Source organism: Talpa occidentalis, unplaced genomic scaffold (genome assembly GCF_014898055.3).
Source record: "Talpa occidentalis isolate TD23 unplaced genomic scaffold, MPIMG_talOcc4v2.1 talOcc4.263, whole genome shotgun sequence".
Lineage (NCBI taxonomy): Eukaryota > Metazoa > Chordata > Mammalia > Eulipotyphla > Talpidae > Talpa > Talpa occidentalis.
In genome coordinates this window covers 7,008-34,744 of record NW_023602774.1, presented here as the reverse complement: position 1 = coordinate 34,744, position 27,737 = coordinate 7,008, and the positions used below count along the sequence as shown (strand labels likewise).

Here is a 27,737-nt window from a genome sequence, read left to right as displayed (position 1 = left end):
CTCCTCCAACCACCCCAATCACAAAGTGGTATCAATCCAGGAAGCTGCTAGGATCAAGTGTCTAATATTTAATGGAGGAAATGAACCTTCATCCAAGTATCCATGATGTTGTAAACACTGAAGAATTTAAGATTAGTGGCTAACCCAGGAAATAGTACTAGGAAAGGAAAGAGAGTCCAGAGCCATGCAGTGTAAATCCTTTTGATTCTGTCTGTAATCTCAGTGCACTGATTATGAAGGAAGGGGGATCATCCATGTGGGCATTAACTCCCACCTTCAATGCCAGAAACTTTTCAAAGCAATTTCAACACAGTTGCAGGCACCCTTGCTGGGGTTAGCTTTCCAAGAATTTGAAGATGCTTCGTTTCAATCCTGGAGTACTCTCATCTGTTTTGGGGCACTTAGGTGAAGGAGTTGCCATTAAAGATGGACCCCTTTTCCTCACCTAGAGAGCAGAGAGTCAGGGTGAGTTCAAGCCACTCATAAGAGAACTTATATAATACATTAGTTCTTCATCAACACATAGTTAAATCATGGACAATTAACAACGGAAACAAAGAAAAGAAATATGAACTTCTCAGGCAAGTTTCAGAGGTTACCTACTGGGTTAATAATTCCTCTGTATGTTACTAGGGAGTGCAAGAATTATACTGCGGCATAAGTTTTTTTTACACACACACACACACACACACACACACTCTCTCTCTCTCTCTCTTTCTCTATATATACACACACATATATAGAGATATACACACACATATATACTTTATATATATATATATATATATATATATATATTTTTTTTTTTTGTGGGACCCTCGCCAGCGGCCAGGGAACGAACCGGCGCTGCAGAGGCTGCGGGCAGCCTTGCAGCCCAGCGCTCAATTACTGCGCTACCAGGGGAGGCCCCACATATATACTTTTTTTAAATTAAAAAATATTTTAATTCTAGTCTGGAGACCCACCAATTGAGCTCTCAAATTCCCTACCTGAGGCTTCGATGATTCCTTTGCTGTTTCAGTCTTGACAGGAGAAATTGTATGGAAGACAAAGTTTCTTGAATTTCGGGGAGCACTGGGGTTGAGGTCAGAGAGGGCAGCCAGTTTCTGAAGCACAGCTTTGGGCTGGTTTAGCAGAGAGCCCGTCTTCATCTAAGGAAAGAAGAGTCATCTGGTGTCAAATTCCAAGTGCCATGGAAAGAACGAGAAGTCAGTCTCCCCTGCAGCATACTGCAGGAACATAATCCTACCCTACTCAAGAAGAAAATAATCAGCAGGCTCCCTTGACATCTTCCAACTCCTCCTCCCTCCCCTAATGACAGAGTATTCCCTTAGCGTGACCTGGGCCTTTATCACACGGAGGATCAAGGCATCAAGCTAATAAGGCCCCCAACCAACCTGGCTGGCACTTCCTGGTCCGATGACTTCAAAAGGATTTCTGAATAAAGACTCTGATTCTTGAACAACCACAGTACGATTGACTAAAAAGAAAAAACAGAGAAGCTTGTTCTGGGCAAAGCTGGGTAGAACTGCTTTTAAATCTAAACATACAAAGAAGACTTTAAACCAATTAACTAAACTAAAAAAGCCATAGGAATTCTGGTTGTTTTTTTTTTTATACAAGAACTGGGGTACAGGCCAGATGCACAGGAGGGTGAGAGGATTCACCAAAGACAGAGAGGGGAATAGGCAGACTAATGAAATACACTGCTGAGGGGAGCAGCGGGCACGACAGGAGAGGTCTGCAGCGCCATGTGGGACCCTCGCCGGCCGGCCAGGATTGAACCGGTGCTGCAGAGGCTGCAGATAGCTTCACAGCTAGGCGCTCAACCACCTGAGCCACCAGGGGAGGCCCTCTGGTTATTTTTAACAGTGACTTGAGATGATAGTAAGACAGATAACTAAGGTGAACTTATTGACTAATCATTAACAGTAATAATAAAAACAAGCATGGGAAGACTGTGGAATAGTGTTTAACAGTGTCAACTCTGCCGTTAGATATATCTGGGTTCAAATCCCAGCTTTAACACTTAGCTATGTAATCTTTGGAAACTAAATGAAGAAGCCAGAATTCATACTCTGAGCTTCTTTAGAACATACAGCAAAACCTGTTAAATAGTCTCACAAGTACAACCTTCACTGCCAAACAATCTAGGATCTGCAAACACTGCCTCTCCCCACATCTGAGGGACCTCTTTAAGATAATGTTAGACACAGGTACATGCAGTTCGAGTTGCCTACAAGGCTCCAGCAGTAACAGTTGAGGAAGCTAGTCCCTGAGAAGAATCAAGAGCTCACCATTTTTCTGTAGTGCTTTGGCTGTAACTTTCTTGGCCAGCATCATAAACTGACTGTCTTCCCCAATTTCTTCTTCTTCATCAGCTGCAATTTTCCCTTGCTGTGCCTGAAATTAAAAATTAGCCACATTAACAGGAGTCTTTTGAACCCCTAAATAATTAGCATGGCCTGAAGCTTGGGTACCTGGGACATCACTTGTTTCTCTTTTTGCAACCGTTAGTTGCTTTAGACAAAAAAGATTGATTTTGGACAAACATGAAGAGAATTGCTCATGATAACCTTCTCAAAGCACAAAAGAAAAGTCAGGGATTATAAGGAATAGCAACATGCTGCCCAATATTTTGGAACTATCACGACAAGCTAGGTGACTAGACCCTTCCCTCATAAACGAGGGTCAGAACAGGTGAATTTTTTGCAGATTTCCTACTTGGTCCCGTAGCCACTGCTCTCGTTCAATTCTCTCCTTCCTCCATCTGGCTTCTGTCTCATCAAGTTGTTCTTCAATCTGATCATCATCAGAGTCTCTGTGGAACAAGTCCATCTGGGAAGCATCATCTAAAGGAAAGAGTTAAGGCAATCAGCATACTGCAATCCCAACAGGATGTGCCTTGACAAGTGAACCCATATAATTTATCATACACTAACACAAACTTTCCCCATTCACTAATAGAAAATAATAGTCATACGACAGACCCTCCACAATAACCAGCTATAGTTTTAATTTCCACTTAGACTGATATAGTCTACCAGTTGCTTCTATATACAACTGGCATATATGCTTCTACAAGCAACAACCAACCATGGTACCTATGTTTTTCCATCGAAATTTCCTCATTCGCCCAGGGCCATCACTGTGCAGATCCCCATCAGCAAGGTATCTCTCTTGGTATAAACGTAGCTGTCGCTTATCATCATCCAACATCGTTTTCCTACAACAGGAAAATTAAGGTGTTCACAACCAGGACTCTGGCTGGTTATAGGGCCTGCCTGAAGACACACCAAATTACTCAAACAGGCTTGCTGGGATACTAACATGTGTATTTTCTTGATTTGATTCTGCAGTTCTTCATCAGAAGGAAGTACTTCATCAATGACATCCTCTTCATATTCATCAATTTCTTCCCCATCATATTCATCTTCACTTCCTATGTCACTCCCTGACACCTCGGCCTCATCTTCCAGATATTTCTTCAATCTCCTGGAAAATAATTTTGAAGATTAGAAAATGCCAACAATGAATACACAGAGAATATAGAAAAAATAAGAAAAGCAGAACACAGCAATTTCTAAGAACAACAATGAGTTTGAATTTTAAATACATTTTGATAATAGTCAAGTCTATCAGTACATATTGTGTGCCAACCCCTGTGCTTTATGGGCATCATCACGTGATCTCAGCAGGGGCACTATTATTCCCTTCAACATATACTTCAAGGAACTGAGACTTAGAAAGTAAACAACTAAGAGGCACGACAGGGTTTTCGTGTTAATGGTGATTAGTTATCAAAACAACCAGTCGTTTTTCCAACTTCAGTTCTCATTGAGAATAAATCTGTTGTCACCCCAGGTTAAGTCCTACTGCCTACGGACACAAGTGGCAGAAGTTTGTTGGCTGTCTGAGGCTTATTTTTATCAAAATATGTTACTTTTTAAAATCTGAGTTCTTTTAAATCCTGAGGTTTCTTTAAGGGCTACTAGCCACTAAGTTTCCTAATCTTCTCATTTACCCTGTTGGAGGAGTTCAACTTTTAGCTGTCAGTCTTCATAAGATTTCATTTGAACAAAGGATTCTACAGTTAAATAAGGTTTAAGGACCATTACCTTAGAAAAATCTATACATGGCCCAAAGCTGCAGAGAGTTAATTTGACAGGTGACAAATTAGAACCCCAAACCAATCTTAACAAAATGGAATGATGGGCTAAAAACAACAATATAAATCTAATAGGGATCAATATAATGTCCTGTATGTGAATTCCAAAAGTCATCCATGCACAGTATTGCATTTAATGCCAATTTAAATATCCTTACAAAACTTTTAACATCATGGGAAAATCTCTGTGGGTATTTTAACTGGGAAAAAAAACAAGATGCAAAATTGGACATGCAAAAGAAACTACACAGATCTCAACTATGTAAAAATACATGCATAAAAAAAGTTACAAGGCAATTTTACCACCAACACTTTCACAAATATGCTGGATAGTGGACATGGAAGGAATTTTTGTTTGTATTTTTCTGTATTAAATATTCTGTAATAAATGATCAGATGGTGATCAGGACATAGCAAAACACAAGGGGTCATCATATGCCCAAAACCAGAATAAGGAAAACCTGGAAAAATAGTAATCATAGGAAAAAGACCCAGGGAATTTTAGTTGTTTACTAGAGCCTCAGGATCTAGAGTGACTCAGCTCAATTTCTGAAGACTCTTCTAGTATGCATCCAGAGCAAGATGTGGCTATGCCACTACATATAGTAGTCACAGCACCTGAAGATGAGAACAGCCAGTACACAAGAAGTCTGAAAGCAATGTCATGTGGGAAACAGCTGAAGGAACTAGAGGTGTTTCCTCTAGAAATCACTGAGGACATGACCTTTAATCTTTAATATTCAAGGGATGACAAATGAAAAGATTTTATTTAATTATGTTCACTACAAAAAAAGCAAAAACAGAACCAGAAATTTTAAGTTTAAAAGGTGGCAAACTGGAACTCAACTATTAGCAATTAAAGAATTGGCTATAACACCTACATTTGCCTTTTCAACTTCTCGGATTGCTTCATGATTTCTTCCTCATCATCGTCAAGATCTCCCTGTGCCAGATCTTCATTATTAGAGTCACTGTGTTCATCCTGCAGAATCATAACATCACTCAAGTGAGCCAGAATAAAGTGCATCCTCAACAAAAGCAGGATGTATAAATGGCTGCCTAAACATCTCACTCTAGGAAATTGATTCTGATAAGATGCCAAACTCAGAATTCTCAGAACTCAGACTAGGAAAAGAAAATACAGCAGCAATACATGGAGTTCAGCATGATTACTCTGTTCCCTTCAAACTTACCTCATTACTATCAAACTCATTATCATTTGAGACAAGTCGAAAGTCTCCAAATTCCTCCTCTTCACAATCTTCTTCTCTAAAATGCAAATTAACAAATAATAAATTAGTGACTGTAAGCAAACTACAAGCAATTGGTCAACTTAAGAACTGAAGATATTTTATTAGCACCAACAATCTCATCAAGAAATAGGAAACAAAACACACACACACACACACACACACACACACAAAGAAATAGGAAACAAGGTATCTTTAAAATAATTTTTTGAACTGTGATAAAATATACATGACATCACACTTATCACCTTAACCATTTTTTAAGTATACAGTTCAATGGTGTTAGGTACATTCACAATGCTGCACAACCCATGCCCAGAACTCTTTTCATCTTGCAAACTGAAACTTTGTATACATTAAACAACAGTTTCCCATTCTCCCCTCTCAGCCCTGGTAGTCACCCTTCAACTTTCTGTTTCTGTGAATATGACTACTCTAAGGACCTCATGTAAGTCGAATCATACGGATTTTGTATTTTGTGATTGGCTTATTTCATTTAACATAATGTCCTTATAGTTCATCCTATATTGTAGTATGTATCAGAATTTCTTTCCTTTGTAAGACAGAATATCATTCCGTGTATATACAAATACAAACATATACATACACACACACCACATTTTGTTATCTATTTGGAATGCTTCCATCTTTTCACTATTATGAATGATACTTCTATGAACATGAGCATATGAATAATTTTAATTAAGTTCTTTTTTTCACTTCTTTTGGGTATATATCCAAAAGCGGAATTGCTAGATTGGATACTAATTCTATTTTTAAATTTTTGAGGAACTGTCATCCTGTTTTCCACAGCACTATCACCATTTCACATTTCCACCAGCTGTGCACAAGGGTTCCGATTTCTCCATATCCTCTCCAACACTTACTTTCTGGCTTTTTGACAGTAGCCACCCTAATGAGTGTGTCAGTATCTTACTATGGTTTGATTTACATCCCTAATTATTAGTGATGCTGAGAATCTTTCTGTACTTATCCTTGTCATTTTTTATCCTGTTATCCAATAACTAAGTGAAAGCATTATAATTTCCTTACCATGCAAATATGAGACTCAAAACCACTGTAGGACTCTCAGACAGGATAGGAAGCCCCTAAGATGACCAGTTAAACCCAGAAAACCTGATCCCAGCATTTCCTCAGGAGACCAGGCCATCCCAAGTTTCCACCAATCACTGAGACTCACCTGTCTGTTGGAAAAGAGCCTGAGCAAAGAGCAAGTGCTTCTTCCATCGGATCACCCATGCTGCCCTCTGTCTCTTGATTATTTAACTCTGATGGTACTAGTGCGGAGGCATCTACATCACCAACAAATAAAAAGATTTGTCATCAAGGAATGACAGTTTTATTCTCTCCTTCCAGTCATCTATAGACACGCCAGCTCAATATAGCTCTAAGGTGAGCTTTCCATAAAGAGCTTACAATATTATGATCCATTCATTCAACAAATCCTCATTTAGTGCTTACTATATGCCAGGCACCTAAGATCAGTAGAGAACAAAACAGCCCATTCTAGAAGAGGTATGGGAAGGAGAAAGGGGCATGCAGGTAGAAATATTGTTAGCATTTATATGAAATTTATAATACACCAAACACTGTTCTAAACTTTGCACATCTATTAACCACAAATGACAAATCATATGGCAAAGTTAAAGTAATCTTAAGCTAACACTTTATCGCTTTAAATACCAAGAATTAAATAGTAAGTTCAAGCTACATGTTAGACTCCATCACAGCCCTGTTTCCTGTGAACTTATCACCACAGAGCAAGGGGCTTCTTTTCAAGGACAGTGACTTAAGATATTTGGCCAGGGTGAGCCTGATGCTCTCTGTTGAATATTTACCCTGAGAAATGAATTTTCCTGAACAAAGATCCAAAAGTTCTTCCATGTTCTCTTTCTTGTCGCTCTTGCTGGGCAGCGGTTTTTCAGCCTGAGAGGTGAACTTTCCAGTACACAAATCCAACAGTTCATCCATGTTAGCGTCCATGGCATTCTCATCCATACTGGCCAGTGGTAATCGGGGCTTTAAAACCTGGTACTGATTCCTATGGTTTCTAACATTTAGGAACCTACAAGCACAATGAAGAGTATAAGGAATTCTCTATGAAAAATACAAATGTGTGAGAAACTCTGATACCAAAGGTAGAAGCTGAATCCCAAACCAGAAGATGAAAAATTCAAACTTTAGCCTGTGATCATCTGAAGTGGGGTGAGGAAGTTTTATGAAAGAATAAATGCTATTCAAAAGTAAAGGGTAGAAGGATAACTTTTGGTTTCAGATGATGCCAGAGCAGGGCTTGCTGTATGCCCATGTAATATGCCACAGGCCTGCCAACTCTTAGTCCTACCCAACAATCAAAACATAGTAAAATGGATACAGGGAAATTTGATGCCTTACAAGAACTATGCATTTCAAATAAGGCAGAGAGTGAAGGATCGCAACACCAGCAAGTGCTATTTACGTTTTATTTTGTGGAGAGACTTTGTTCAAACTTGTAAAATGTAATACTAATGGTCTGTACACCTTCTCTTTCTCAGAAGAGAAAGCACATATGGAGTGACAGAAGCTCACTTTATTTTTAAACAAAATTAAGCAGTACCCAGCACCATTGCCACCCACAGAAACATAAAACTACCTACCCATCTGCATCCAACAGTTGGCTCTGAGTGTCATCTTCTAAACAGAACTGGAAGTCTCCTGCTCCTAGGAAAAGTGTCTTAGGCTCTGGGGAGGCGTTATACAGATCCTGGGAATCCTCTATGGGAAGTGAAGGCTCAGACAGCTTTCCTGAACTCTGGCACCAAAACAAAACCAAACAAAACAAAACATTTTACAAATGTCATTCACTGTCATGACAACAACAGAAGTTGCTATTTGCAGTATTTCATCTACTCTCAGGCAACTGCAGTTAAGGAGGACAATGCATAGCAAAGAGAAGCATAAGAAAAAAAATCTCCAAGAAAGTAAGAATACTGGATAAGGTTTGTTTTTAATACACAAAGGGGGTGGATTTTTTAAACTGAACATACATAATGTGGTAGGAGTTGGTGGCTTGGACACACTTTATTTAGCAATGTGGGAAGCAAAAGGGGGAGGCGATTAGAAAACTATTACCATATTACCTTAGAAGCTGAGCTGACCAAACTGGCTCGAAACAGCCCAGGGGAAGGAGATCTGAATCCCCCCGCTGTAGGGAAAATACTGGTCCCACGGCCTGTTTGTCTGTTGCAAGGCTGATAAGATGGAATTGTGGAGCCAATCAGCTCAAAGCTGCTATTGTGGCTGCTCTCTTTTGTTAGCAATGAACATGAATCATCTTCATCTGAAAAAAGAGAAATAATTTTAAGAACGTGATTCTGGAAACAGGGTGGATTTATTTAGGAAAAAGTTGAGAATGAAATTATCAAGCAACATTCAAAGGCAAACCTCTCAAGTTAATGTTCTAAGACATCAAGTTAAAAGTAAATTATAGAGGGTTAGGGAAAAAAAAAAAGTAAATTATAGTAGTAACATAGCATTGTACAATCAGGGTTTATCCCTCTGAGTTAAGTGACACTAATCTTCCTTGAACTTTGCCTAAACCTGTGATCACCCTCCATTATCCAATCACTTATGCATCTTCTTTCAATCTACATAGAAATGTTTCATAATTCACTCAATCAACATATACTCAATAGGGAGATATTTTATTCCCATGGTGAACTATAGAGAAAACTGCATGTAAGCTTTAAAAAACTGGACCAAGGAAAATATTCTAATTCATAAATCCCTTCATTGCCATACATGTAAGACAGAGAAGAATCCACTGGGGCTCAAAACATGGAACCTACAGAAAGCTGCATAGGTATCAAAGCTGGAGAATCAAAGAAAAGTCAAGCTCTGCATTAAAAGTCACCACTTACCCAGTTTGCTAGGTCTTTTTCCTGAGTTTTCATCTGTTTCTGATTTTTCTTCACTAGGAAAATCACTGCCAAAAAAAAAAAAACATGGCAAATTGTGTATCTGTTTCTGTTCTTACTAAAGGGGCAAATCCAAGGGAATCTTATCTTTCCCTAAAGAAAATTATTTACCCCATTTTGGAAGAGTTGTCTTTAAATAGAAGTAAGGTAGAATCTGAGGAGAGAGGTTTGGGAACAGAAAGGCCAACTGACTTGCCAACTTCATTACTGCCATCATTGTTTTCTTTATCCATTTCTTTTTCATCTTTGGTCTCCATTTCTTCACCACTGAGGAGGAATTCTGTAATCTTTACCATCACATAGCCAAAAACAAAATAATAAAGGTCAAAAAATTTAAAAGTAAACAGACTATTAGCCTGGTCATAAGTCATGTCTTAGATCTGGAAAAGTAAACCTGAAGGAAGCTCAGTCTAACCACGATCATTCATGTAATTTTCCTGACACTTTTAGAGATGTTTTATACTTATTTTATTTTGCCTCTTACCCTCCCTAAATTGCTACAGGATTATGAAGGAAGACTGGATTATCATTTTATTGAGAGGTTTTATTGAGAGGTTAACTGATTAGCTTGAAATTGCAGAACTACTGACCTCAAACCAACCACAGACTACGATATGCTGAACAGTTCGGCCATTGCTTTCTTCTTCCTTTACCCAGGGCTAAATATTAATCAACTTTTTCAAGTGACTCCAGCATTCAATCATAGAAACTTCCTTTTCTAATGCCAGAAATCCCATCATCCATCTTCTGTAGAAAGCAGAAACCAATGCCATGGAACAAGGGCAAGAGGCCATTTTCCAAATACCCTCCTCAATGAAGAATAAAATTAACTCAGGGAGGCCTCAACCTGCCTGAGAATTTATTCCAGACCTCCATCTGGCCAAGGTTAAAATTGCTTAACCTAAATTAATGAAGACAAAGAGCTTATGCCTACAGTCATTTCAATATTAGTGTATTTGGATTACTATATGCAAACTAACAGGGGAAGCCATGGCTCTGAGAATTATAGGAATTTCATGGTGTACACAACTGAACGCACTGATTTAAATATCTATGAGCTAGCTGTATTCATCTCTGACCCTAAAATCATACACAATCAAACATATTTACTGTATTCTTATTCAAATCTGATTTTCTCTTTCCCCTACGCATCCTAAGAAACAAAATCATGTAATTGTGGGAAACCTGATGGCCTTCATCCTCATCCTCGTCCTCTCTCTCCTCTTCCTGCTCTAACTCTTCCTCCTCTTCCTCTTCTCCATCTTCTTCAGATTCATCTGTCATTTCTTCCTCCTCCTCTTCCTCTTCAAATCCATCTTCATTATCTAATTTAAATAATGCTTGGCGTTTCTGGCGCTCCTCAAGTCTCCGGAGCTTCATTGCTTCCTGTAGCTTAGCTTTTAGCACCTGAAGCTTTTCACCTAAACAGAAATAGGAAGAAAAGCTTTAGGCACAATGAGTGATTATATACTACAATAATGTAAGTGTGCACTTTAGGCAACTCCAGAAATGTTCAAGCCATACCCAAAAGGAAAACCAGAGAGACCTTAGCTCTCTAGGCTTTTCTTATTTTAACAAATGGGGGTTTTATGAATTACAGTGTAAAAGAGAACTTCTATAATTATGTTCTATACCTTGGAGTAAAATATTGTCAAAGATTATAAAATTATGATTAAAAAGGGCAAAACGGGGGGAACATTAGGACTTCACAAAAGTGTCTGGCTCATCAAAGGAAAAGGCAGTAGGTGACAAATGATACAGAAGGAAGCATGTCATGCACAGGCATCTGAGAGCAACATGCATGTGACTGATGCTTGAAATAACAATAGTGTGAAATTAGCCACTGAACCACAACTACCGAAAAGCAAAAAAGGAAAGAAATAGCATGCAAAAGAGAAGTGAAGAATCTAATATTTTTAATTAATTTTCATTAAAATGGAGGCATGGCTTAAAAAGTGTTCATACAGAAATGAGCAGTTCAAATCCTGATTTTTTTTTTTTAGATTTATTTATGCATACAAGAATTGGGGTACAGGCCAGAGGAGTGTGTGTGTGGGGGTGTGTGTGAAAGGATTCACCAGAGACAGAAAGGGGAACAGAACAGGCAGACTGACTGAAATACACTGCTGAGGGGAGCAGTGGGTGAGACAGGAGAGGTCTGCTGCACCATGTGGGACACCTCCCTGGCTGGGGATCAAACTCATGCTGCAGTAGCTATGGATTACTTCATAGTGCTGAGCCTTAACCCCATGTACCACCAGGGAGGCCCCACATCCTGATTCTTATTAGAAAGAAATTTAGGGTCATTTAGGGGTTCCCCCCACCCTGATATTTAACTTCATCTTTTAAAATAATTATGAACAGGGGCCTCCCTGGTGGAGCAAGGGGTTAAGTCTCAGCACTATAAGACTTGCAGCCACTGAAGCAGGAGTTCAATCCCTGGTTAGAGAGCTAACCCACATAGCACAGCAGACCTCTCCTGTCTCACCCGCTGCTTCCCTCAGCATAAATAAATAAATAAATCTTGAAAAAAAATTAAAAACTTTCTGAAAAAATATTCAGGGTGTAAATATCTATGGAATTATTCTAAAGGACAATGGGCTGCTACATATCAAATCTTCACTCAATGATCCCACTGCAGACAATTTTGCATCCAGATACACTGACATAAATCTGATAGTAGCATATAACACTGCATAAAATAGCCAAAGACTAGAACAAACCAGATTTCCAACAACATGAGTTAAAACAAACCATGTTATACAGACATGCATCATTTAAAGACAGGGATACATTCTGAGAAATGCACTGTCATTAAGCCACGCATCAGAGCACAAGTACACATCTAATGGTGCAGGCTGCCACACACTGAGGCGACAGGGCACAGTCTGATGGGACCACCACTGCATATGCGGTTCGCCATTGACCAAAACATCATTTTTAATGCATGACTGTATTCATACCATGTAATATATGCAATGGTCTAAAAAAAAAAAAAAACCTCATAAGCAATACAACGTATATCTGAGCTCTGGAGTTAGGTGGTCTGGATTAGGCTGCTGATTCTACTACTTATTAGCAATGTAAACTTGAGTAAGTTTCTTAAATCCCATGTATAATGCTCTGCTTACACACAGAATAAGAAAACTGATTCGTACTGCAAATACATAGGACAGTGCTTGGGAGAGTAATTAATAACTGTCTATCTGTCTTTAACACACACACATGCATGCACGCATTGTATACATATACACATTTCCCTAGGACACACAAGAAATTGTTAACCTTTAGGAATACTAATTTTTCATTTTATACCTTTCCTCAGTATTTTAATATTCTCCTATGTGAAACTGAGGGCCCTGGCACAGGTGAGGGCACATGCATGGCTGAGGACTAGGCAAAGCCAAGGGCAGGCCACACAACAGAGGGCCGGGTGCAGAGCAGAGGGTCAGACACACAGCTGATGACTGGGCACAAAGTAGAGGGCCGGGCATAGATCAAAGAGCCAGGTGCAGAGGGTCAGGTGCACAGGTGAAGGCCAGGCACAGAGCAGAGGGCCGGGTGCAAAGTAGAGGGCCGGGCGCACAGGTAAGGGCCAGGCGCAGAGAGGACCAGGTGCCAAGTAGAGGCCAGGCGCAAAGAAGTGGGGCAAGTACAGAGTAGAGGGCCGGGCACACAGGTGAGGGCCGGGTGCAGAGCAGAGGGCCAGGCACAGATCAGCGGGTCGGGCACAGGGGGCCAGGTGCACAGGTGAAGGCCAGCCACAGAGCAGAGGGCCAGGCGCAAAGAAGAGGGCCAGGTGCAAAGTAGAGGGCCGGGTGCAAAGAAGTGGGCCAGGTACACATTAGAGGGTCAGGCGCACAGGTGAGAACCAGGTGCAGAGCAGAAGGCTGGGTGCAGAGCAGAGGGCCGGGTGCACAGCTAAAGGCCACATGCTTGGCAAGGGCAACGTATTGAGGGCGGGGCACACAGCTGAGGAGCACATGCACAGCTGAGGGCCAGGTGCACACATCCCGAGGCTCAAATCACAGGCCATCACAGGGCTGTGAACATGAGTGGTCCCATGAGCAAAACCGTGGACAGTGGCTTGCAGCATGTGACACTGAAGGCACCATGATGAGCAGAAAGGCAGAACACTCCAGACTGGAGAGTGTGGTGGCATGAACTAGGGTTATGGCCGCCATCTGGGTGGAAGTGGGGAAAAAAAGGGAAAAGAAAATTTTCTCCCCCTGTGTGATGTTACTTGCATTTTCAAAGGGAAGTGGGAACAATAGAACTATCCCTAACACATTGTTAAAAAAGCAGGTTATAGAGCAGAATATATTGCATTTATACACACACACACACACACAGAAGGATTTTTTTTTTTTAAAGTAGTGTTTCATACTTTTACTTATTTTTATTTATTTAAGCATAAAAGAACTGGGGTGTAGGCCGGGGGGGGGCGGTGAGAGGATTCACCAGAGACAGAGTAGGGAGCAGAACAGGTGGATCTACTGAAATATACTGCTAGGGGAACAGCTGGTGAGACAGGAGAGGTCTGCTGCGCCATGTGGGTCAGCTCCCTGGCTGGGAATTGAACTCAGACCTTAGCGGTGAGAGCCTGAGACTTAACCCCGCGGCCACCAGGGAGACCCCAAAAATGAAAGTTTGAAAGGACACACTATGGTTATAGAAGTTTGTTTCAGAGAATTGTAGAAGTTTTTTACTTATCCTTTCTATGAATTTTCTATAATGGATGTCTATTGTTTTTTTATAAGACAAAGGCTATTTTAAAAGGGAAAAAAAGGTATTTTACCCACCTCACATCTCTAGGCAATGCTATGCGAGAATCAGGTTAGAGGCACTGTTACCCAGTCTCCAAAATCTCCAAGGAAAAAGATTCTGTAACTCTTCACTATAGGGTTTGCAGTAGCCAGAGTACAAAGTATAAAGCCAAAAAAACAAAGTGGTGGACGCATATACCTGGTTTTGTGTGGCTTGCTTCATCCAGCTTCTCAGCTGCCAAATTCACAGGTACCACATCTGCCTTCAGCTCCTCCTTCCCGTCAGCACCCACATCTTTCACTATGATGTTTACATTCAGCTTCTGACAAGCCCTGGATTTGGCTGCCGGTTTCGCATGCTTCCAGAAACGCTGCTTCAAGGCTTCCAGTTCTAAACCCAAACACCAACCGATATGTCAGTTTCTCATGCTCAAATTCTTTAAGATGCCAGTTAAAATCGAGAAGTAAAGTTTCCTAGCTCAAACTCGTAAGGAAAAAATATCTACACAGAAATAGCAAACATTCATTTGCTATTAATACCTGTGCCAAATTCCTATCACCTAACCCAAAGTAATGGATTATTTCAACTGTTTTTTTGATACAGTTCAAAATTTTGAGGTAGAAATTTACAACTTCAGTTTCAAAATATGTACATTTCTTTTTTTAAAACCCATCAAATTGATAGAAAAATACCATGATTTTTAATTATTCAAGGGCTTAATTTTTCATGGGTTTCAGTCTCCTCTTTAAAAACTCCCTATTGGGGCCTCCCTGGTGGTGCAAGGGGTTAAGCAACACACTATGAAGCAATCTGCAGCCTCTGCAGCACCAGTTCGAATCCCAGGCCAGCCAGGGAGCAACCCATATTGCGAGGCAGACCTCCTATCTCGCCCGCTGCTCCCCTCAGCAGTGTATTTCAGTCAGTCTGCTTGTTCTGTTCCTCACTCTGTCTCTGGTGAATCCTCTCACTGCCCCCCACCGCCCCTGCATCTCTGGCCAGTACCCCAGCTCTTACATGCATAAATAAATAAATCTTAAAAAAAAAAAAAAACACAGGTGGGTAGCATTTCTCCCACCCACCTGTAACTATGAAGGTCTCTTTTACAAACTTGTCCCTTTCAGGGGCAGCTCTTTCTGCCCACTTGTGTGTGTGCAAGCATTCTTTACTTTCCTTCCCCTTTTTGTAATAAACCTTCCCCTTTGAACATTAAATAAAAAATAAAAATTCCCTATTGTGAACATTTTACTCTTTACTTAGCAATTTTACTGAGTATGGACAAAATCAATTTTAAGAAAGAAGATATTCAATCCATGGGCTTCCCTGGTGGTGCCAGGGGATAAGCACAGTGGTGTGAAACTGTCCACAGCCTCTGCATCATGAGTTCGATCCCCGGCCAGCCAGGGAGCTACCCACATGGCACAGAAGACCTCTCCTGTCTCACTCGCTACTCCCCTCAGCAGTGTATTTTGGTCAGTCTGCCTGTTCTGCTCCCCACTCTGTCTCTGGTGACTCCTCTCACCCCCCACACCTCTGGCCTGTACCCCAGTTCTAGTATGCATAAATAAATAAATCTTTAAAAAAAAAAAAAAAAGAAGAAGATATTCAATCCAGTTAGTTATGTAACTCAGCAGAACTGGTGAAGCTGTTTTTTTGGTGAAACTGTTACACCAGTCTCAGTACAATCAGAAAGGAAATGGCACTTAGAGGTGGGCCTTGCACCACACACCCAACTTATGTACAAATATACACACTGGGAGCAGCAAGCTCAGCAGTAATGGTAATAGGGTCTCCTCCCCTTTCCCACTGTAGTTGTTCAGAATTTCTTTCTCCTTTCAGCTTCTACTGGCACCATCGTTATTCAGTGTTTAACATGCCATGCCACAGTGCAATCTGTTGTAAGAGAGTTAAGAATTATAAAGAGAAAGGAAAGGAAAAAAGAGAAAAGCTCTTTGGTTTAAGGGATGCTGGATTTTTCTTTGTGTGCCTTCTCCTGCATGATAAAATGTCCAGGAAACAAGTTGGGTTCTTTTTCTAAAATGCACTTGAACCGTACTTTAGTAGTTCGTTGACAACACCTAGATGTGCCTTTTCTTTCCCTAGAGTCTTAGGAGAAAAAAAAAAGAGAACTGGAAAGAACCTCTTATCCTGAGTCCCTAACATTATTAGCAGAAAACTCCAACTTCAAAGGATAGTATTCTACATTGCAAATAACAGGGACAGAAGCTGTAAGTCCGCATCCTATTTTATAAAGGTTTAGTAAGCTTCAAAGCAAAGGATGGTGGCAGTGGAAAGAAAACAGAAATAGGCTAGTCATTATTGTTGCCAACAGAGTAAGAGAAATGAATGGGGAGACAGATTACTCAGGACCTAAAATAATAGTGAGGCCAAAGGTGCCTTTGTTTCTCTGCAGAAAGCCAGGCCCCTCAAAGCTCTTTTTCCCCCAACCCAAAGAAACACCCACTTTCCTTGCCCTTTACTACATGACTCAGGCATCATCCTCCTGTCCCTAAAATACCTGTTCATGTTCTTCTCTCCATTAGTCTTTTTTCTAGCACCCTCTTAATTCTCTCTAAATGAAAAGTCTCTGCTCTAGTTCAAGTCTTTGTGAACTTGGATCTAGAACTGTTTCCCTTGCTGTTACTCTTAGTCCAGAAAATAGAGGAATTAGGGTAGAGATTATTTCCTCAAGCATTGCAGAAAGTAGTTGAAATATATTCCTGACACCATAAAGTTTAGACTTACACGAATTTTCTCATGGAAACCTTATTCTACATAAGGATGCACAGCTGTTCCTACAGCTTTGCTCTTAAAGACTTCAAATGTGTCCACCATGCCAGCCACCAATATTCAACTTCCTAAAATGAATATCTGATAGGGTCATTTACCTTGCTAAAAACCTTTCAATGGTCCTCTACTAACAAGCTAAAGTTTAAGCTCCTACTATGATCTAAAAGCTCCAAATGATCTCTAATCCCCTTGCAATATTATTTTTTAAAAAAACTGGGGTGTGGGCCAGAGTTTGGGGGGGTGATAGAATTCACCAGAGACAGAGTGAGATGCAGAACAGGCAGATCGACTAAAATACACTGCTGAGGGGAATAGCGGGAGAGACAGGAGAGGTCTGCTGCATCACACGTGGGTTAGCTCCTTGGCTGGGGATCGAACTCAGGCCATAGTGGTGATAGTGCTGAGACTTAACCCCCGGGCCACCAAGGAGGCCCTCCCCTTGCAATCTTCACTGCAGTCGGCCAGAACATTTTTTCTCTAGTCTCTGTATCTTTTGCAGGTTTGTCCAGTCCAAGAAAACCCTCACCTGCCTCTGCCTTGGTATCTCCCACTTAGCTTTCAGGGCTCAGCTAAGGTATCAGCTCTTTTCAGAAGCTTCCCTGGCTCCCCATGAAGTACTCAAGTGAGGTGTCCTTCCTCTACACATTGGTACTTACCATCCAGCAGCATAATGGTCTGTTTGCCTGTCACTACTACTGGATTTTAATTTCTTAGGAACAGGGACTATGTCTTACTTGCTAAATAAAAGTTTAATGTACCATCACATGAATGTCGCTCCTAACTTCACATGTATTGTGGAATAGGTTGGTTTGGAAACTCACCTTTCATATCAAGAATTACTTCTAAGAGAAAACATAATCTGAATTAAAAATAAGTGCCTATTACTATGTGGTAGTTCCCTGTATAAGGATAATGTTGAAAAAAATCACCCAATTTCTTGCATTACTCAACCTCTCTAAGCCTTAGTCTCTTCATTCACAAAACAATTCCTGTGGCTATGAGAATTAAGAGAGCCAACTAACAAAGAACCCATATGGTCTAATACAGTAGGTACCAGGGAAATAAAGTTTCTTCCCTTCCTGTCTTTCAGTCTAGGACTGTTTATATAACTTCTAGTCCCATATAACAAAATTTAGCAAAGTCTAGTAAATACTCCAAGTTTCTTAGTGTGGAACCACTCAGAGAATTTGTAGTCCTATATAAGAAAACCTTTCCTCTCAGTTTTGGGTAATAGCTCATTCTCATGCTCTTACTAAGGGAGCCAAGCTAATGCTATTCTACCCCACCTCCTACTCTCATCATACTGACTTACACAGCTTTCCGACACTCACCCTGCAGAGCTCTTTTTATCCCTTCCAAGAATGTCCTCTGTATATCCACAAAATCCATCCATTCAATTAACACAGACTCACTGAGCATATTTCACACACCAGATACTCTGTCTTAGATATCAATGCCAACAATAAGCTGTCTTAATGTAAATAAGCTCTCTAATAACAGAAGTAGCAGCCACTATTTGAGTGTTTCTTTATGTTATCTACTTGTTTTTTTTTTTTTTTTTTAATTGTTTGACTCCGCAAAAATCAGAAGGCACTAACGGACAGCCAACCCAATCCCTGGTGCCCTGAGTGAAGACAAGTCAGCTTACATATATGATGGACTAAAATCCCACTACCTAAGGCTCCAAGTAGTGAGAGGAACAGCCATCAAATATGTTATCTACTTGTATTGTTTCAACTAATCTTCACTACAGTCCTGTAAACCAGAGTTTAACTTCACTTCTTAAAAAAGACGGCTTGTAGCGGTCACATACCACACTCAAGTTTAAACAGTAAGTAGCGTAGTCCAGATTCAAAGCCCAGTCTTGCTACAGAGCCTACACTATCACGCCACACTGCCTGGATGCAGAGGAGGCAACAATCAATTCTACCTACAAGCCAGGAAGTTTACAAAATGTGGTAATACTTGAGTTCTGTTTTAAAGAATAATTCATTTGTTCATTTAATAAATAGGGTTGCCTGCAATGAGTCATCCACTCTGGAAACACTGGGGATAGAGTAGGGAACAAGAAGATCCCTATTCAAAGAACAAAGGGGAAGGCAGTGAACAAATAACTATATCCACCTACTCTGCAAGCCTTTTCTTTAATCACCTATCAGAAGAAACTTATCCTTCCTCTGAACTCCCAAAGCATTTTATTCGAAATGTTACTTCTAAATGTTACTTTCAGCAAAGACTACTTTTCCCTTTCTTCACATTATTTTTTTCCCAATTGTCTGCAATACATGTTTATCGCAGGAGATGTCACTTACCACATTCTTCTTTGCATACTTCCTATCTCCCCTACTAGCATGTAAAAGATTAAGTGTAGGATAAGTGTCAGATTTCTCTGGGTATGCCCTACAGCATCTTGCATATAGTAGATAGTTTAATATTTGTTCAGAGGAAAAAAATTCAATTTTTCAGAAAATTTACTGAACCAAAATGTTTAACTGTGTGAAACTGAATGCCTTTATTATAAATATCTTAATAAGGTTTAACACAAAACCACAGGAAAACTTAGAATTTCAGTTGGAGAGGCAGAAGTAAGTTCCTAAGTATGTAACACAACAGCAATGTACCTCTTCCATATATGTTAACTATCAACAGGTTTCCGTTTTAAACAAGTAGATCATTCTGATACCCTCCAAATCTAGCTACATGGGATTTTCTACCTGTATTTGTTTCATTACGTGTGGTTATCTAGTGTTCCCTGTCCTCCAGAAGCAAATGACCAAATATTGTTAGAATAAATCACTCTGGAGACTCCCCACAATTCAAAGGATTACCTCTGTTGGCTTCAGGTTCTTCAAGAGTCACAAAGGAATCTTCATCAGCACCCAGTCGAGGTTTAATGAAAACATCTACTCCCAGCTGCTTAAGTCTATCCAGAGTGAACCTCCTCACTTTCTCAGGTGGCACAACTGTTGCTGCTTTAGTTTGTTGTCTGGGTTCTTCTATCTTCTCATCTGCTTCTTCTGTTTTTCTCAGATCATTTTCTTCCTCGAGGGCATGAGGTTGAGGTGCCTCAAGACCCGCAGCCTGACAGTCCTCACTGTCCTTGTTCCCAAGGAAGTTGGATTCCTGTGGTCCCACTGAGTTGTCCCCAGGCAAAGGTCTATCATCACTCTGCTTCTGTTTCTCCTGATTTTCTTCTATTTCTTTACCTCCCATCAAGTCCTTACTGCAAGACTCATCTGATCCAGTCGTGAGCTGGGGCTCCTTTGAAACTGCACAGAGTGTATTGATTTCCATTTCGCATCCAGTGCCTACTGTCTGCTCAGAACCTTTGCTATGGTGGTCATTATTCACCCCCATCAGATTTGCAGTGTCTATGATTTCTTTGTGAAGGCTTGACTGATATTTTGATGACCTAGAGTAGGAAAAAAATGAGCTGGAGTTGAAAATGATCCTAAATGTGAAATATTCTCATCCCTTAACACATAATGAATCAGTCAAATCAGCTTTAAGGGAGTGAGAAATCTTAACATTTTTACACCTGATGTTGCTACAAAACTAAATGTTTACAGAAATCATAATCACAGGGGAAAAAGGTTCTTACTTTAGTAGTGTCATGGCATTTCCCTGGCAAGTTGGCCGGGGTTTTCGCTTGAAGAAATAGTGAATGGTTTTATTCTCAGGCATATGATATGGAAGATTAAGGGCAGACTCTATAAAATGGAATAAAGCAAGTAAATACATAAGCAGTATATTCTGAAATGTCACTTCATATTCAGTTAGCGAAAAAGTACCGCCAAAGTCATCACCAGAGACAGAAAACAAACTTGCCTTTAACAAAGGCAGGATCTAAGTACAAAAGAATTCCCTGAAGACTAGTGGCTTTTAAACTTAGATGTGATATCAAACTGATTAAAGAAGTTTTTTTTTTTTTTTTTTTTTTAGAAAAGCAGATTCTGGGCCTCCCTGGTGATGCAAGGGGTCAAGACTCAGGACTATCAAGCTACCAGCAGCGACTGCAGCATGAGTTTTATCCCTGGCCAGGGAGCTACCCACATGGCGCAGCAGATCTCTCCTGTCTCGCCTGCTGCTCCCCTCAGCAGTGTATTTCAGTGGATCCACCTGTTTTGTTCCCCACTCTATCTCTGGTAAATCCTCTCAACCTTGTACCTCTGGCCTGTACCCCAGTTCTTGTATGCATCAATTAAAAAAAAAAACTTAAAAAAACAAAAAACAAAAAAAGCCTCCCTCCTTACCACCATTACAGTTTTAGAATATTTTCTGTTAAATTAATGCTTCAAGGACATTAGAACAATAGTCACTCATCAAGATAAATACTGAACTTGAAATAATCCAATTCATATTAGGAGTGTTAAAAAAAACAATTCCTCGGGCCTCCCGGTGGCGCAGTGGTTGAGCGCTGGGTTGCAAAGCTGCCCGTGGCCTCTGCAGCGCCGGTTTGATCCCCGGCTGCTCCCGGCCACCAGAGGAGGGTCCCACATGGCGCGCAGACCTCTCCTGCCGCCCGCTGCTCCCCTCAGCAGTGTACTTCGGTCCTTCTGCCTGCTCTGCTCCCCGCTCTGGCTCTGGTGAATTCTCTCACCTCCCGCGCTTCTGACTGTACCCAGTGCATGTATAAACAAAACAAACAAACAAATAAATAAATAAAACATAAAAAAAAAAAAAAAAACAATTCCTCAACATACATGTTGAACTTACAAATATTGTGATTTATTGAACTCGTTTGTATTACCTCGAATAAGGCGTTGATTCTCACTATGCAGTTTTTTCAGTGCTTCCTTACTTAATTTGGCTGCCTTTCTTTCCTTAAAGAAAATAAAAAGTGAGGCCACATTAAAGCAATATAAAGGAAGACAGATATTAATTTCTCTAGTATTTGGTCTCTGCAAGAAAAGATGAAGAGGGAATAGTAGTACTAACAAGCTCAAAACAATATAAGCTCAAGGTATTTACACGTATTTACAAGTCTCATAGAATTAATTCAATTCATATTTGTATCCATACTACGTACAAAGCACTATCCTGGGTAGCAGGAAAACATGATAGATATGATAAAATATTTATCTCTGAGAAAGTCACAAATTCTTGAGGAAAGAGATCAACACAACTATGTAGGCCCCACCTCACCTTCCTCACAGTGCCTTTTGAGAGCTCGTTTTCTTCTTCTAAGGAATAGATCCCATTTTCCAAAGACAGTTCCTTTTTCTAAAAGAGAAGATTAGCAACTTGACTAATATGCACAAACATTAAAGTGAAACAAGAGGATGTTGCTTACTCAAATATTACTTTGACACTCAAAACTATCAATTCAATATCAATCCAATATCATGCTGCATTAATAGTTAATTATTATCAAAGAAAATTTAAAAACACAACATCCTATAATGCATAGAAAACAAGTTGGATGTCTCCAAATGGAGTTGGGTCCCTCATTTTCCCTACCTTGGTATTATTTCTTTCCCTGAGGAGGAATACCACCTGCCAGGGTGCTGAAGGTCATCTTAGGAAGAACAAAGATGCTTCTAAAAACTCAGGACAACAATGCCTTGACTGGTGCCTCTCTTTGATACCGTTCCAGAAATAGTACAGGTTCATTTATTAGGGACCACAGGGTTCTAAAATTTATGTCTCTGCCCCATTCTTTACCTGCTTCTTACACAAAATAAAGTATCTTAACTTTTTTTAATGTTCTTGTAAGGGCAATCAAAATACTAGTTTCCAGAGAAGTCAGCATGTCTATCACTTGTACTGCAAGATTCCAAAACAGCTGAAAAACTTAAATCAATTTACACGTTTTTCTATAGATAAGAAAAATTAACGTTCTAATGGTAAATCAAAAAAACAAGGCATAGCTGGAAGGGATCATGCTCAGCGAAATAAGCCAAAAAGAAAAAGAAAAATACCGGATGGTCTCACTCATAGCAGGAATCTAGAAAACTTAAATAAGGGACCAGGAAAATGAATATAAGAAAGTGAAAATCAAAATCAACAAAAAACTATGAACCAGAGACACTTTTTGGGGTTGGGGGCGGGAGGGGAAGGATTGGGGTCAGAACGGGGCGTTTGCAATTGTATGGGGAATATAAAAATAAAATTTATTATTTAAAAAAAACAAAAATGGGCCTCCCGGTGGCGCAGCGGTTGAGCGCTGGGTTGCGAGGCTGCCCGCTGCTTCTGCGGCGCCGGTTCGATCCCCGGCTGCTCCCCGGCCACCGGAGGAGGGTCCCACATGGCGCGCAGACCTCTCCTGCCGCCCGCTGCTCCCCTCAGCAGTGTACTTCAGTCCTTCTGCCTGCTCTGCTCCCCGCTCTGGCTCTGGTGAATTCTCTCACCCTCCCGCGCTTCTGCCTGTACCCAGTGCATGTACAAACAAAAAAAACAAACGAACAAACAAATAAATAAATAAAACATGCCTCTATAAAAAAAGAAAAAAAAAAAAAAAAAAAAAAACAAAAAACAAGGCATAGATTAGAAGCAGTTGGTTAGCCTTTATCGCAACATCCTTTACTTGCCTTGTGCTTTTTCACTTTATTTTTCACAGCTGCCCTTATTGATTCTAATGATTCTTCATCTTCTACTGGAGAGTTATTTTCTTCTTCCAACCCAGTTTCAAAAAGGTCATTATCCATAAGACAGCCACTGTCATTAAATGGTTGTTTCACATTATCTTCCTATATAATGCATAAGAAAAAGCAAAATCCAATAGTTTAAAAATTAAACATTTCATAACATCATATAGAACTTGGATCATGTTTCATTAATAGACAAGTATATGAATTCTGGAATACTCTCATTGGTTCCTAACCCATAGTTATCTATTGAAATCCAGACTATGATTTTATGCAACTATCCAAAACTAACTTAACAGTAAATATTTTTTTTTGAAAAGCCCAATTAAATATTTATTAAGCAAAGGGTTTATAAGACTTCAAGATGGTTTTCCTGGTTAGCAAAAGACTTCTAACTGATGACTGCATGAGAAATCCTCCTTAGAAAGTGAATTTTCGTCATATCAGGAGCAGCAGAGAACTATTCAATGTGCTCACGAGAAAATAAAAAACCCATTTACTTAGAAGTGTATACAAAATGGAGAATGAAAACAACTTTTAAATCACACACACCATTACTTGCTTTGCAAAACTATCAATTCAAAGCTCTACAGAATGCAGAAACAATCTTAAGAACTAAAAGCAACTTTTCTAAAATGTTAATCTAGCTTAGAAGCTGCAATTTTTTAAAATATACCTCATTTTTCATTTCCTTCTTTTTAGTTGCCTAATTTTTTCCATCTTTCTCTCCTCTTTCTCAAGTCTTCTCTTTGATTTTACTTTAGCTTTTCCTCCAGTTCCGCCTTTATCACGTATGGGGTTTTTTGAGGTCTTTCTGTCAACTGTAAAGTGCACTGTGTTTTCAGATTGGAGACCCAGTTCTAAGCAAGGTGTCACCTGGCTTTCAAGACTTTCGGTACACAAAGATTCTTCGAGGTCACTCTCATCACTGTCCACCAGAGTTTTGCAAATCCTTCTGACTTTTCCTTTTTTGCCGGCATGTAAGTTCTCTTTATTCTCCTCGACACTGTCATAGGTAGTTTTCTCTGGAGACACATTCGTGTCCTCTTTTTCAGAATCACTGTCTTGTAGCACCTTCCTGCTTTTCAATTTCCTACTCACAAATATGTCTTCATCTGAATCTGGAGAAAACAAGTTTTTGTTTTAAAGAGGTCAAGTGTCATTTGGCTTTTCTCTTAGCTTCACTACTCCTGAAAAATATATTCAGTTATCCAAGGGATTTATCACCTTGTGAAATTATGTAACACCACTAAGAACTGATTGTAGCAAAGCAAATCTAAAAATACATTTTGAAAAACATTTTTCCCTGAAAAAATGTCTCTTACTGAGAACTGTAATTACATGTATTTACAATGTGCAAAGTTGTTCTAATCCTTCTGGCAGGTGCTAAAAATCCTTTCATTATAGAATGAATGCATTCAATCAGGCAATGTGGTAGCTTCTAGATATTTCTATACACTCAATAATATAATGGAAATGGTTTTCAAAAGGGTACAAACAAACAATAAGGTTGGCCATTTGATCCAATTCACTTGCAGGTCAAGTTCCCACATTCCATTCCTAAAAATAAATGTGGATATTACAAACCTCTTTCACTCAAGAGCCCAGTTGTTTCACAGCTGCCCTGTCCACTGTCTGAAGGGCTATCTGCTTCTTCTTGTGAAATAATTTTTGGATAATTGACTTCTAGGTGAACCTAGAAAATGAGAATATACCTTACATTAATCAGCAGGTCATAAAAAAGTTCTAAGTACATAATGACATACAAACTGATCATCAGGCTGAAATAAGGAAAAGACCAAAACAATGGCCCAATGAAAGAATGACAAAAGGATTACTGGAAAATCAAAAACAAAAATTCATTGTTCACCTTTGAAGGATGCAATAGCACCAACTCCTTATTTTGAGTAAAGGTAAAGAAATGAAAAGAAGCAAGCCTTTATTGTGCTGCTTCCATGTAAACTATTTTTCAGTGTATCCAAATGGCATGTTAAATCCATGATGTAATCCAAATGTGGGAAACTCAAGAGGCCAAACTATGGTTTCTTTAACAATAAATTGCAAGGAAAAAGAGGGAGGGGGCCCATAAAAAGAGTTAAGATACACACACATACCAACAATTGCAATATGCAGACTTTGTTTGGGTCTCGATTTAAACGGAAAGTGCACATATATATGTGTGAGTGTGTGTGTGTGTCAAAGAAATCTGAAAACAGTGACTTTTAGTTATTTCATATTAAGCAATAATTCTAAATTTTTTAGGTATGGTAATTATATTATAATTATCTTTTGGAAAGCCCTATCTTTTAGAGATGCTTAATGAAGTACTTGTGGATGAAATAATGTCTGGAATTTGCTTGAAAATAAACCAGTGAGGGGGGTGTGGGTGGGGATATAAATAAAATGAGATTAGCATGATTTGATAATTGTTGGAGTTAAGTTCATTATATCAGTCTTCCCACAACTGAGTATGTTTGAAAATTTCCAAATAAAAACACTTTAAAATTCACAGGTAAAACTACCTGAGGGCGTTAGCTGACTTGACCAGTTAGTGACCAAGCTGACCCTAGACACCTGGTCTCCTACCTCCTTGGTGTTCTAGGTCCCTGAAACAAGTTATTAATAAGGGGAAAGTATTAACATCTGTAATAATAATATAAGGCACAAGGTCTGACCCTAATGGTTTCTCCAACAATTATTCAATTTATTTAAATTCTTGAATAACCAAAGATAACATGTACTGAGAAACCAATGAAGATCATCATGCGCAGATGAGTCTCCCAACAACCCAACTCAATAAGACTGTTCATCATGTTTTGTGGATGAGGAAACTGAATAGGGAGCCAAACAGCTGTATACATCATGATGCTCTTAATCCCTATTTTAGGCAATTTGCAGCAGAGTACCAGCAATGGTCAAAATCCAGGTACAGGTTCTCAAAATAACACCTTATTGTACTATTTAAAAAAAATCAATAAAATGGGCACATTATGGCTCCTGGGGTCAACCACCTGCTATTATTGGCATCATAACCAGGATTAATGTAAAGTGAAGCTAAATCATGGAAGGACAGTGTCAGATCTTGTCTCTATTAGTTTGGTATTTCCTTCAATATCAAATCATGGGACTTTCTTCTGCATTAATCTTGGGGTTTTCTTTTCTTTTCTTTTTTTTAAAGATTTATTTATGCATACAAGAACTGGGGTACAGGCCAGAGATACGGGGGGGGGGTGACGAGGATTCATCAGAGACAGAGTGGGGAACAGAACAGGCAGACTGACTGAAATACACTGCTGAGGGGTGCAGCGGGTGAGACAGGGGAGGTCTGCCACGCCAAGTGGGTTGCTCCCTGGCAGGGGATCGAAGTGGTGCTGCAGAGGCTGCGGATTGCTTCATAGTGCTGTGCTTAACCCCTTGCTCCACCAGGGAGGCCCGGGGTTTTTTTGTTTTTGTTTTTTCCTTAATAATGCTATGATTTTCTTGATCGCTGAGTTTTCGTGCACCCCTTAAATTGTGCTCAAAAGGTGAGACCCAGCCGCAGAAAAGAATCCAGATGTTTTCTTGCCAATTCCCCAGCCGCCAGGCGGGAGGGAGGCCCAGAGGCTGTCACTTCCGCCCCCCGGGTCCCTCAAGAATACCCAAAGGCCTCTTCTAGACCCAGTTTTGAACTCCTAGGACCCCGCCATCTAGAGAACGGGCCCCGCAAGCCAGCGGCCGCATTTGACCTGGGCCTTCCTAACATTTTGGGGCGCTGTGAAAAAGAGGAGCTCCCGCGGCAGGAAACGCGCCAAAAGGAAGGGCGGGCGAGGTCGCTGAGTAGGGCCCGGACGCCCCGCCGCGGGGGTGACGGAGGCGCGGGCAGCCCGCGCTGGGACCGGACCGCAGGGTCGCCAGCCCCGGGCCAGCGGGAGCGCCCCCCTGACCCCCACCACGGACGGAGAGGCCGAGCCGCGCGGGGCACGCCGGGAGCTGTAGTCCTCAGCGCCACCGCCCTCGGCCCGGCAGACCCCTGCTCCTTCCAGCCCTCGGTGCCGGGCCTCCGCAGCCCGGGTTCCGGGTTCCGAGCATCAACTCACCTCAGAAACTACCTCGCCCGTCATGGCTCCGGCCTTCCCAGCGCGCGGCTCAGAATGCAGCCGGGCTCCGGCCCCCAGTCCAGGCACAGCTGCTCCCGCCGTCTCCACCCCGGCTGCGCGTTCGA

The 27,737-nt window shown here is 40.5% G+C and overlaps 1 non-coding gene and 1 pseudogene across 1 annotated transcript; both read right to left on the bottom strand.

Moving 5' to 3' along the window:
• On the bottom strand, nt 1–27,737 carry LOC119254000 (claspin-like; annotated as a pseudogene).
• Nucleotides 18,512–18,658, bottom strand: LOC119254001 (small nucleolar RNA SNORA79). The gene has a single exon (XR_005127242.1). It is a non-coding gene; the product is annotated as a small nucleolar RNA SNORA79 (small nucleolar RNA).